The sequence below is a fragment of the Bufo gargarizans genome, chromosome 1 (genome assembly GCF_014858855.1).
Source record: "Bufo gargarizans isolate SCDJY-AF-19 chromosome 1, ASM1485885v1, whole genome shotgun sequence".
Classification (NCBI taxonomy): domain Eukaryota; kingdom Metazoa; phylum Chordata; class Amphibia; order Anura; family Bufonidae; genus Bufo; species Bufo gargarizans.
The window spans coordinates 580498815-580510868 of NC_058080.1; the positions used below are offsets into that span (position 1 = coordinate 580498815).

Below are 12054 nucleotides of genomic sequence, written 5' to 3' on the forward strand. Positions count from 1 at the left end.
GGAGACCATGCGGGATGAGGGTTTTATAGGGATGTGACATCACAGGGGCTGTCTAGCTGCTGATTGGCTATCTGCATGGCATTATGGGTTTCCTGGACTTCTTACTTTCACTTTGTAACACATGTAGTCGCCATTTAAAACACAAACAAAAAAAAACCTGATTTGTTACCACAAAGCCAAAGGAAATAGAGATTTGTTGCGAATACATTTTTTTTTTCTAAACTTCGGATAGAATTCCACTTCAGATGCTTTGATTCACTCAACACTATTTTACACATTGTGTCCCAATAGGGACAGACAAGACTTCTGGGGAACAAGGGAACCTGTCACTGGGATTTTGTGTATAGAGCTGAGGACATGGGTTGCTAGATGGCCGCTAGCACATCCGCAATACCCAGTCCCCATAGCTCTGTGTGCTTTTATGTAAAAAAAAAACGAGTTGATACATACGCAAATTAACCTGAGATGTCATATTTATCAAATCTTTTTTTTTTTTTTGACACAATAAAAGCACACAGAGCTATGGGGACCAGGTATTGCGGATGTGCTAGCGGCCATCTAGCAACCCATGTCCTCAGCTGACTATAGTGTTAGGGCCCCTACATATAGGGACCTGTACACACACACGTTCCCTTCCATTACAGAATAGTGATGTCCAACCTGTGGCTCTCCAGCTGTAGCGACACTACAATCCCAGCATACTGTAACAGGTGATGCTGGGAGTTGTAGTTTCGCAGCCGCAGACTGGAAACAACAACCAACCATTCGCTATTTCGCTGGCGTCTCAAAACCTAACTTCATGGCTCCTCCCACCCACGTGACCGGTCACATGACCGTGACGTCAGCCAGCGGCTCCAGTTCATTGGGGCTCTGTGTTTAGAAGCGGAGGAGCCGTTGGTGACAGCCGGTGTCGTACTCTTCTGTTGTGCTCCGGGTAAGAGACTGGAGCTTCCCCTGCTGTCAGCTGAGGGCTCCCCTCGGCCGTATTCCAGTGCTGTGTGGGGAGAAGTGCTGTGGCACTACAGGTCCCAGCATGGAGACGGATGGGCTCCTTGGGCAGGGCGTCCGCTCCCAGTTTCTCCTGTGTCATGGTGATTCATGGCATTTCATTAACTCCTCAGCAGCAAGTGCCTGCCTGGCATCTGTGACCAGCCTGTGCCCAGGGGTAGTTATTGACGTGTAACTGGAGGGATATATATATATATATATATCAGTAAGCTGTGACTGCCTGCATTATAGACCGGAGCTGCATTCATAATTCTGCAAGTGTCAAAAATCTGTGTCCTTATTTTCTGCGCTGTGATCTGTATTCTGGGACATGTAGTGCCTGTTCTAGGCAGCTTCTGTTCCTGGGGGAGCAGTGGGCCACTAGATCTGAAACTTGTATCTCTCATACAAGTTAATGGGAGTTGCAGGGCCTGGTCTGCTGTCTCCATAGCTTCTGCATCCAGGCATGAGGGGGTCAGGCGAGGCCTCCGTCTACAGACGGATGCGGGTTCTACTACTGAGACAAGGACTTGTCTGACACGCATGTCCTGTGTATACACTATAACTGTGTGGGGGAGGAATAATCCGTTAAAAATCAAAGCTCTGTACAATCTCCTCTGGTTGAAGGGGTTGTCACGATACCCAAATTTTGATTAGATTCCGATACCATAAAAAAGTATTGCGATACTCGATACTATGCGGAAAAAAATAAAACGACCAAAAAGCCGTGTGCATTATGCATTTTATGGAAGGTCCAGCCCATAATCCATAATCCGATCCAGCGCAGGGCAAGGGAGAGCATGCTCATATCACAGGGGCATCGGGGTCAAAATGTGGGTATGTCCAGGGTCAGAGCTGAACCCAGACATACCCACATTTTCACCCCGGTAGCCCCTGTGATATGAGCATCGGAGCGATGCTCTCCTTTGCCCTGCGCTGGATCGGATTATGGGCTGGACCTTCCATAAAATGGGGAATGCACGCAGCTTTTTTTGGTGGTTCTTTTAAAGATTTTTTTTATCTTTTTTTAAAGTGGTTGTATCTTCACATACAATGGGGGCATATCGCTAGGCTATGCCCTGATTGTCTTAACCGGTGGGAGCCGCACTTATATAGAGAATGGAGCCCCAAAAGTGTTGGAGGGCGCACTGCGCATGCGCAGCCACTCTTCATTCATTTTCTATGGGGCCACCGAAAATAGCTATTTCTGTCAGGCCCATAGAAGTGATAGCAGTGGCAGGTCATGCACGGTACGTTCTATGGGAAGTGTGCTTGGTGGTGGCCGGACTGGAATCCTCCAGCCATCACCTTGGGCTCCGTTCCCAATATAGGTGCCAGTCCCGCGGGGGGACCCGTAGCTATAGGACAACGGAAGCATATCCTAGCGATATGCCCCCATTGTCTGTGATGAGACATCCCCTTTAAGGTCTCATGCACACAACAACAGTATTTTCAGGTTGCAAAAAAAATGCGGATCGCATGCAGACCCTTTGCATCTATGTGCCCACCCTGCAAATTCTAGAGCAGGTCCTGTGTTGTCCGTTTTGCAGAGAATAGGCATTTGTACATAGAAGTTGCGACATGCACACGGCCGGTATCCGTATTTTGCGGCTCTGCGGTGTCCAGACTGCAGCATACATACAGTCACGTGCACGCGGCCTATGTTTTCCAGGATGAGGATAGTGATGGTCATTGTTATCAGATTGGTGGGGGTCTCGGAAGAGGCCAAGGCACTTGTGAGTGCTGTGGCTCTCTTGCTGTTAACATTGGGCCTGTGGCCCCTTCAAACATCTAATCATGTGGGTGTCAGGTGTCGGACCCCCACAGATCTGACATTGATGGATAAGCCAGTAGTTATCGGATTGTAGTAAACTCTTTTATGTTCACATTGGGGGTGTAAAATGGCGCTGCTCTCATCGCTTTCCAAAAAGGAGGCGAAGGGAGGAAGCGGGGCCAGCAGGTCAGACAAATTTATCCTTATTCTCGCCGGTTTTCTGCGCCACTGCATAAGGGCTCTTTCACACCTGCGTTCTTTTCTTCCGGCATAGAGTTCCGTCGTCGGGGCTCTATGCCGGAAGAAACCTGATCAGTTTTATCCTAATGCATTCTGAATGGAGTGAAATCCGTTCAGGATGCATCAGGATGTCTTCAGTTCCGGACCGGAACGTTTTTTGGCCGGAGAAAATACCGCAGCATGCTGCACTTTTTGCTCCGGCCAAAAATCCTGAAGACTTGCCGCAAGGCCGGATCTGGAATTAATGCCCATTGAAAGGCATTGATCCGGATCCGGCCTTAAGCTAAACGTCGTTTCGGCGCATTGCCGGATTCGACGTTTAGCTTTTTCTGAATGGTTACCATGGCTGCCGGAATGCTAAAGTCCTGGCAGCCATGGTAAAGTGTAGTGGGGAGCGGTATACTTACAGTCCGTGCGGCTCCCGGGGAGCTCCAGAGTAACGTCAGGACGCCCCACGCACATGGATGACGTGATCGCATGGCACGTCATCCATGCGCATGGGGCGCTCTGACGTCATTCTGGAGCGCCCCCGTGAGCCGCACGGACTGTAAGTATGCCGCTCCCCCGCTCCTACTATGGCAACCAGGACTTTAATAGCGTCCTGGCTGCCATAGTAACACTGAAAGCATTTTGAAAACTGATCCGTTTTCAAATGCTTTCAGTACACTTGCGTTTTTCCGGATCCGGCGTGTAATTCCGGCAAGTGGAGTACACGCCGGATCCGGACAACGCAAGTGTGAAAGAGGCCTTAATTTGGTGCATCCTCCGGTTGTGCCGGAGAAACCAAAACTGGCAAAGAAAATGCCGTTCTTGAAAAATGTCTCCCATAGTGTTTTTATTTTTGATATGATTGGCATATGCCCTGGAGCGCCCCCCAGCACCTATACCATATCCATAGGCCTTTATTCACAAAACCCATCAGGCTGGTATGCATCGGCATAGCTTTATATTATCTGTGTTGATAGTAGGGCTGCAGCTAACGATTATTTGAATAATCGATTAGTTGCCGATTAATTACTACGATTAATCGATTAATCGGAAAAAACGACAAAATTACAAAACAGAGAGGTTTATATGATCTTACTTGAAAAATTATGTTCAAAGGCCATATTAAAACAAATTGTGGACGACACTCTTATGGGGGATCTGTGGACGACACTCTTATGGGGGATCTGTGGACGACACTCTTATGGGGGATCTGTGGACGACACTCTTATGGGGGATCTGTGGACGACACTCTTATGGGGGATCTGTGGACGACACTCTTATGGGGGATCTGTGGACGACACTCTTATGGGGGATCTGTGGACGACACTCTTATGGGGGATCTGTGGACGACACTCTTATGGGGGATCTGTGGACGACACTCTTATGGGGGATCTGTGGACGACACTCTTATGGGGGATCTGTGGACGACACTCTTATGGGGGATCTGTGGACGACACTCTTATGGGGGATCTGTGGACGACACTCTTATGGGGGATCTGTGGAGGCACCACAGACTGTTTTCCTACACTCTAGGTACTCGGGTGGTGTACGTCTGCCGGCAGGCTCAGATGCCATGTGGTCAGCGGTTACATGACGCAAATGTAAAGTTTTAGAATTCCTGTAAGAAAGGAAAATTTGTTGTCCACCCAAGTATTACAGAATTATGGAAATACGTTTTCTCTGGTTACATTGGGCCATATTTTGATAAGCTGCCAAACTAAAAAGGCACCCTTCCTCCAAGCATACCATTAAAGGGGTTTTCTGAGACTTAATAACTGATTACCTATACTCTGTATCTGATCGGTGGGGCTCCGACACCCAGGAACCCCGCTGATCAGTGCCACAGCCTTCTCCAGCTTTCCCTAGGCCGGGTGACATCACGTTCAGCGGTCACGTGGCCTATGCACAGCTCATCCCCATAGAAGTGAAAGAGGTTGAGCGTGATACCGAGCACAGCCGCTATAAAAAGTACAGGGCTATGCTTGGTGAGCAGGGAGAACTAGGCCACAGCGCTCACAGGAGCCCCCGGTGCCTTCTCGACAGCTGATCGGCAAAGGTCCCGGGTGTCGGACCCCCACCACTGATGACCTATCCTGAGAATAAGTAATCAGTTCTAAAGTCTCGTAAAACCCTTTTAAAGTTCTGAGCCCGGACATATCCCCGTTTTCACCCAGGCGCCCCTCTGATATGAGCATCGGATTATTTAATGCTCAGAGTCTCTCTTGCCCTGCGCTGAATCGCGCATGGCAAAGGCTTTTTCTGGAGATCCAGTGACGTACCGGGCTCTCCATGGGAATACCAGACGGAGGCCACTGCCTATCAGTGAGCCCGGTGACATCAGTGGCACTAATGGGCGGGCTTTAGCGCTGCCCTAGCCTGTAAAATGGCTGGGGCCGCGCTAAAACCCACAAATTAGTGCCGGTGACATCACTGGGCTCACTGCTAGGCTGAAGCCTCCGTCTAGCATTCCCATGGAAAGCCCGATACGTCACTGGATCTCCAGAAAAAGCCTTTGCCGTGCGCGATTCGGCAGTGTAAAAAATATAAACATTCAGTGCAGGGCAAAAAAACAGTGATGTGTCTGGGTTCAGCTCTGAACCCGGACAACCCCTTTAACTATTGGTAAGACCCCATTCTCATTAAAGTAATTGTTGTGACAGGTTTGCTGGATCCGAATCTAAGCACATAAATGTGAATCCCAGCAAACCCCATTGTATTCCTGCTGACAGGACCCTAGAATGCAAGTGTGAACAGTCTTCTGAAAGGAGAGATGTACAGAAAGCAACGCATGTTGTCAGATTGTCCCTGCACATTTATCGCACTGCCCCTCCTCTATCCTCAGCAAATTAAGAAATTAAACCGCCCCACTTACATAATGTGGAGAGTACAGGTTTGACTTGTTCTGGTTTTAATAACACCGCCTGAATAGAACGCTAAAAATAAAACAAAAAATCTTCATTGTAGAAAATATACTCTAAGGCTACTTTCACACTTGCGGCAGGACGGATCCGACAGGCTGTTCACCCTGTCGGATCCGTCCTGCGGCTATTTCGCCGTGTCGCAGGACCGCCGCTCCGTCCCCATTGACTATAATGGGGACGGGACAGAGCTCCGGCGGTGCACGGCGAAAGGCCGCCGGACTAAAATTACTGTATGTCAGGCTTTTTAGTCCGGCGGCTTTCGCCGTGCTGTGCCGGAGCTCCGCCCCCGTCCCCATTATAGTCAAAGGGGACGGAGCGGCTGTCCGGCGGCACCGCGAAATAGCTGCAGGACGGATCCGACATGGTGAACAGCCTGTCGGGTCCGTCCTGCCGCAAGTGTGAAAGTAGCCTAAAAAGGGGCTAAATAGCCCAATATCAACAATACAGGCTTTTAAGGCGCAAAATAAATACGGGAGGAGGTTAGCCGGCCAGTTTTATCGAACGTCGTAAATAAAAATCCCATAAATCTGTGGTGGAATTGCTTTTTTGCAATTTCACCCCACTTGTAATTTTTTTTAATTATTATTATTATTTTTTTTTTTACTGATTCCCATTACATCATATCCAATATTAAATGATGTCGTTGGAAAGTACAACTTGTCCCGCAAAAAAAATTAACCACATTGTGTTTTTTCCAAACGTAATTTTGACAGCACCCACCCAGACTGTCTGAATACACCCTGATACCAGACACATCCCATGGACCGGTGTGGTGCTGTTTCCCGAAAAAAAGTAGTCAAATTCTTGTAATCCTGTACTGCACCTTATAAGGGTTAATGCTGTCTGCTTTGTATGACTCTCCCTTTTCTGGCACCGTGAAGAATAAGTCAGTTATGGACTAGTTTTTTCTTTTACCCTTCTTCACGTACATCAATCAGCGTCCTCCACCTATATCTTAAAGGGAGTCTGTCACCTAATCTGAGTCTCTTAGGCCCCTTTCACACGAGCGTGACGGATTAGGTCCGGATGCATTCAGGGTGCGTTCAGTGAAACTCGCACTATTTTGCAAGCAAGTTCCATCAGTTTTGTCTGCGATTGCGTTCAGTTGTTCCGGTTTTTTTTTTCTGCGCGGGTGCAATGCGTTTTGATGCGTTTTTTTACGCGCGTGATAAAAAAAACTGAAGGTTTACAAACAACATCTCTTAGCAACCATCAGTGAAAAACGCATTGCACCCGCACTTGCTTGCGGATGCAATGCGTTTTTCACGCAGCCCCATTCACTTCTATGGAGCCAGGGCTGCGTGAAAAACGCAGAATATAGAACATGCTGCGATTTTCACACAACGCAGAACTGATGCGTGAAAAACAACGCTCATGTACACAGCCCCATTGAAATGAATGGGTCAGGATTCAGTGCGGGTGCTATGCGTTCACATCACGCATTGCTCCCGCGCGGAAAATTTGCTCGTGTAAAAGGGGCCTAAATGTTTAAACTTATGCTAATGATGTTCGGCAAGTGCCCAGGTGCGGAGTTACTGCAGCAAGTGCCCAGGCCCCTTGGCGATGTGCCTAGAAAACTACACCTCTTTCACCATTCTGGCCCGCACTTGTTTCCTATTATTACCTCCTCTTCTCCCTCCCAGATTTTGTTTCTTCTCCGCTCCACACTTGTCCGGCACCTGCGCACTGCTATTCCTATTATGGGCACAGGAACAGGTAGTTGAACTGTGCATGCGCAGGCGTGAGATCTTTGTTGGAGAGGAGGAGGCAATAATGGGAAACAAGGGCGGGCCAGAATGGTGAAAGAGGTGTGGTTTTCTGGGTACATTGCCAAGGGACCTGGGCACTTGCTGCAGAAACTCCGCACCTGGGCACTTGCTGAAACTCATTAGCATAAGTTTAAAAAGTCTTTTTTGGAAGATCTCGGCAAGGGACAGAACAAATAAAGGTACCGTTGTAATGAGAGCAAGGGAGTCTATAACCTGATCTGAGTGGTCTAAAAGGCTCAGATTAGGTGTCCAGAACTTCAAAAACATAGCTGCTTTCTTCCTAAAACAGCGCCACATCTGTCCACAGGTTTTGTGTAGTATTGCTTCTCAGCCCCATTCGTTTAAATGCGGCAGATCTGCAATACTGCACACAATAGAAGAAACTAAAAAAAAAAAAAATACATTTTTTTTTAAACGTGTTTTTTTTACGGTGTTCTCCTGAGGGGGTTAGTTCATGTGATATTTTTATACAGCAGGTTCTTACGGACATGGCAATACCTAATATGTATACTTTTTAAAATCTATTTAAAGGGAATCTGTCATCAACTTTATGCTGCCCATACTAACGACAGCATAAAGTAGGGACAGTGAGATGATTTCAGAGGTCTGTCATTTATAAGTTAAAAGTAAGTGGTTGCCGAGAACCAACATCACAATCATTGCAGACTGGGCCTGGAAAAGAGTCCCGGACACCTGAGAAATCATGGTTATTCATAAATTCCTGCTCTCCCCGCCCACCTGCTGAGGACGGACAGTCTTCTACTTAGTTTTCTCCCTTTCTCTCTAGGAGAGAACTGCCAATCATCAGCAAATGGGCGGGGAGAGCAGGAGATTATGAATAACCATGACTCTTCTTATGTAGATTTGATTCTTTTCAAGGCCTGGGCTGCAATGATTATGAAGCTGGTTCTCAGCAACCACTTACTTTTTAAATTTTTTGAGCGATTGTCCTAGTTAGGGTCTCATTTTTTGTGGGGTGAGATGACTGTTTGGTATGATTTTGGGGTGCGTATGACATTTTGATCACTTATTACGTATTACACTTTTTATGCTGTAAGGTGACCAAAAAAAAAAAAAAATATATAGATAGATAGATAGAGAGAGATGAAAGTTCAGGGCAGCACTCCTTGTAGCAGATGTAGGGTGCCAGCGGTATCGACACTATACCACAGTGTCCAATAACCAGAAGAATAAATACACCGCAGCACGTCCGTAAGGTGAAAAATGTGAGATCCTTTATTCACTCACTTGGGTGAATAAAGGATCCCACATTTTTCACCTTACGGACGTGCTGCGGTGTATTTATTCTTATATATATATATATATATATATATATATATATATATATATATATATATATATATATATATATATATATATATATATATATATATATATATATATGAATCCAGAAAAAGGACGGCACTCCGTTCTAGTTGAAATAAAATTGGTCTTTAATCAACCTTGCGGTACAACGTTTCGGCTCCAATACTGAGCCTTTATCAAGCACAAATACAAATCAAGTGTCTGCAGTTATATAGGTGAGTTAATTGAATTACAAATCACGTGATCACTACACGTCCCACCCCAAGGGGCGTGTTCAAAACAATGCATAAACATGGTTACATAAAATACATGTGCACAAAGTAAAGCGAATGTCATCAATTACATATATCAGATATTGATACAACGTGAAACACCAATCATGTGCGTGCATCGGACATTTGCAAACTTATAATGAAAAAAAGGAGGAAAGAGGGCGGACCCATCGGCTGCACACTTACACAAGTACACAGCCGGTGGATGCGTCCAAGGCGTGTAAGACATGCTGAGGGAGGAGCTGAGAGACGAGTCAAAGGACACTTAAAAATTGAAAGCCACAGCCATGCAATCACTGGATCCTATGTAAATTGAAAACCACAGCTGTGCGATCGCTGGGTCCCGTATCCAACTCACTGTTGTCACGGCCTGGCACCAGAAAGGGGACGACGTCCGTTGTCAGCCGCCACGCGTCATCAAAGACCGCCCTCCACTACGTCACCACTGCGTCATTGCATCCGGCCTAGGTGCTTCACGGCGCACGTCCCGTTCACGTCCTATCTCGGGACGCCATCTTAAAGACTGGAAAGATGCCCTTTGCCTGCATCTGTACACCCATCATAAGGTACATCAGGGTATAGCAAACCAGACCGGCACGGACAGCCCGGAAACCAGATTGTCCTCATGCCATGCCTAGATTGGAGTCCACCATCACAACGGAAACCGTTATGTGTAGGGGGTTATCCATCACAGGTGTCCGGTCGCTTACATACCCAAGAGGGTTCTCCTCCAATTTGTACCCAGGTGTTACAGGGAGCAAATCTAGACCAGATAGATGGTAGATCAGCCGTGACACCATGTCGGCCCAGCTGTGGTGCCCCTGGTGCGTGCCAGATCGAACAGTGAAAAATACAAATATAAAAACAAAACAGAAAAGAGAAAGAAAAAAAGCATAACTGTCAGGGGTATCAACCTCCTGTGTAGGATAATGTGTCAACTTCGTCCTCAGACTCCACCCCTCCGCATGATAAGTGCTGGTGATCTGTGAACAAAAAGAAGAAAAAGGAGGAAGAATCAAATGTACTGTTGATTCGACAGTTTTTTAATAAATACATATTCTGCGTGTACACAAACACACCTAGGCATAATCTGCATATAAAAAATTTATACTGTTCACCTGAGAGGTTAGTTATTTTTATGCAGCAGGTTCTTACGGATGCGGCGATACCTAATATGTATACTTTTTTTAAATTTAAGTTTTACACAATAACAGCATTTTTGAAACAAAAAAAAAAAATCATGTTGAGTATGTTTGCACGGTGTATCGAATTATTGATACCCAATCGATACTTTTGTACCCGGATCGATTTGATACCAGGATTTGCTATTTACCGATACTAAGCTGCGCTGCTGCGCAGCCTAGTATCACTGAGAGAACATGGCACGCTCCGCTCTCGGCGTGCACCATGTAATCCTGAGCCGGAACAGTAAAGAAGGAGGGAGTCCCTCCCTCCCCACTGTGTGCGGCTGTTGTGGGCCCCAATGAGAACAGAGGGGAGGGGGGGGGGGGGGGGACTGTGGCCACTGTGTCACCAATGAATATATTTTATGCCTGAATACAAACGTAGGCTGCCGCACCTGAGGGGTTAATTGCAGTGGATCGCAGCGTGCAGTCATAGAGGCCAGGTATGTGACATGGCCCGGAACCTGCAGCCTACGTTTGTATTCAGGCATAAACTATATTCATCGGTGGCCCAGTGGCCACAGTCCCTCCCCTCCTACTCCCCCTCTTCTCAGTATTATATTAATTGCGGTCTCCACCCCCCCATCCATAGTCTTAGGCCCCTTGCAGACTTGCGTGAGCGGATTTGGTCCGGATGCGTTGCGGATTGGTTCAGTGAAAAATGCGCGATTTCGCAAGCAAGTTCATTCAGTTTTGTATGCGATCGCGTTCAGTTTTTATCGTGCGGATGCAATTTAATGCGTTTTGCACGCAAGTGATAAAAAACTGAAGGTATACAAACAACATCTCTTAGCAGCTATCAGTGAAAAACACATCACATCCACACTTGCTTGCAGATGCAATGCGATTTTCACGCAGCCCCATTCACCTCTATGGGGCCAGCATTGCATGAAAAACGCAGGATATAGAACATGCTGCATTTTTCACGCAACGCACAAGTGATGCGTGAAAAACAACGCTCATGTACACAGACCCATTGAAATTGCACCCACGCAGAATACTCACTCATCTGAAAGGGGCCTTATAGTCATTGGTGGCGCAGGGTGCCCACCCTTTCCCCAGTATTATAGTCATTGGTAGCAGTGGCTCCAGGGTCTCCATCTCCTCATCCATTGGTGGTGCAGTGGCAGCTGGGGCTCCGATCGGTTGCCAGGGCGCTGCTGAAGCCCTGGCTGCCATGGTAAGCTCCCTGCTGCTGTGTGCACAAAGCACAGGGCAGCAGGTACAGTGTAAAATCCTATTCACCCTAATTGAGCTTTATTAGGGTGAATAGACAAGGGTTCTAGCCCCTAAGGGGGCTAATAGTAAATTTAAAGTAAAAAAATAAAAAATTAACCCCCCCCCCCCCCAAATATAGAAATTTTAAATCGCCCCCTTTCCTAATTTTATATATAAAAATATACGGTAAACACAATAAAAAATTACATATCGCCACTTCCGAAAAAATGTCAGAATGATTAAAATATCAGAAAGTATCTCCTATGCGGTGAACGCCGTAAGGCTACTTTCACACTAGCGTTGTTTGAATCCGGCGTTCAATTCCGACACCGGAACTGCCCGCCGTATCCGGAAAAACATGTGAAAACTGATTAC

General features: G+C 46.8%; 1 protein-coding gene across 1 annotated transcript in view; it reads left to right on the top strand.

Moving 5' to 3' along the window:
* The first annotated feature begins 851 nt into the window (after nucleotides 1-851).
* The window catches only part of TRAFD1 (TRAF-type zinc finger domain containing 1), a 53420-nt gene continuing 42217 nt past the window's right edge, over nucleotides 852-12054 (top strand). The window contains exon 1 of the mRNA XM_044275796.1: nucleotides 852-934. The gene's annotated coding sequence lies outside the window, so the exon portion shown is untranslated. The remainder of the gene's footprint in view (nucleotides 935-12054) is intronic.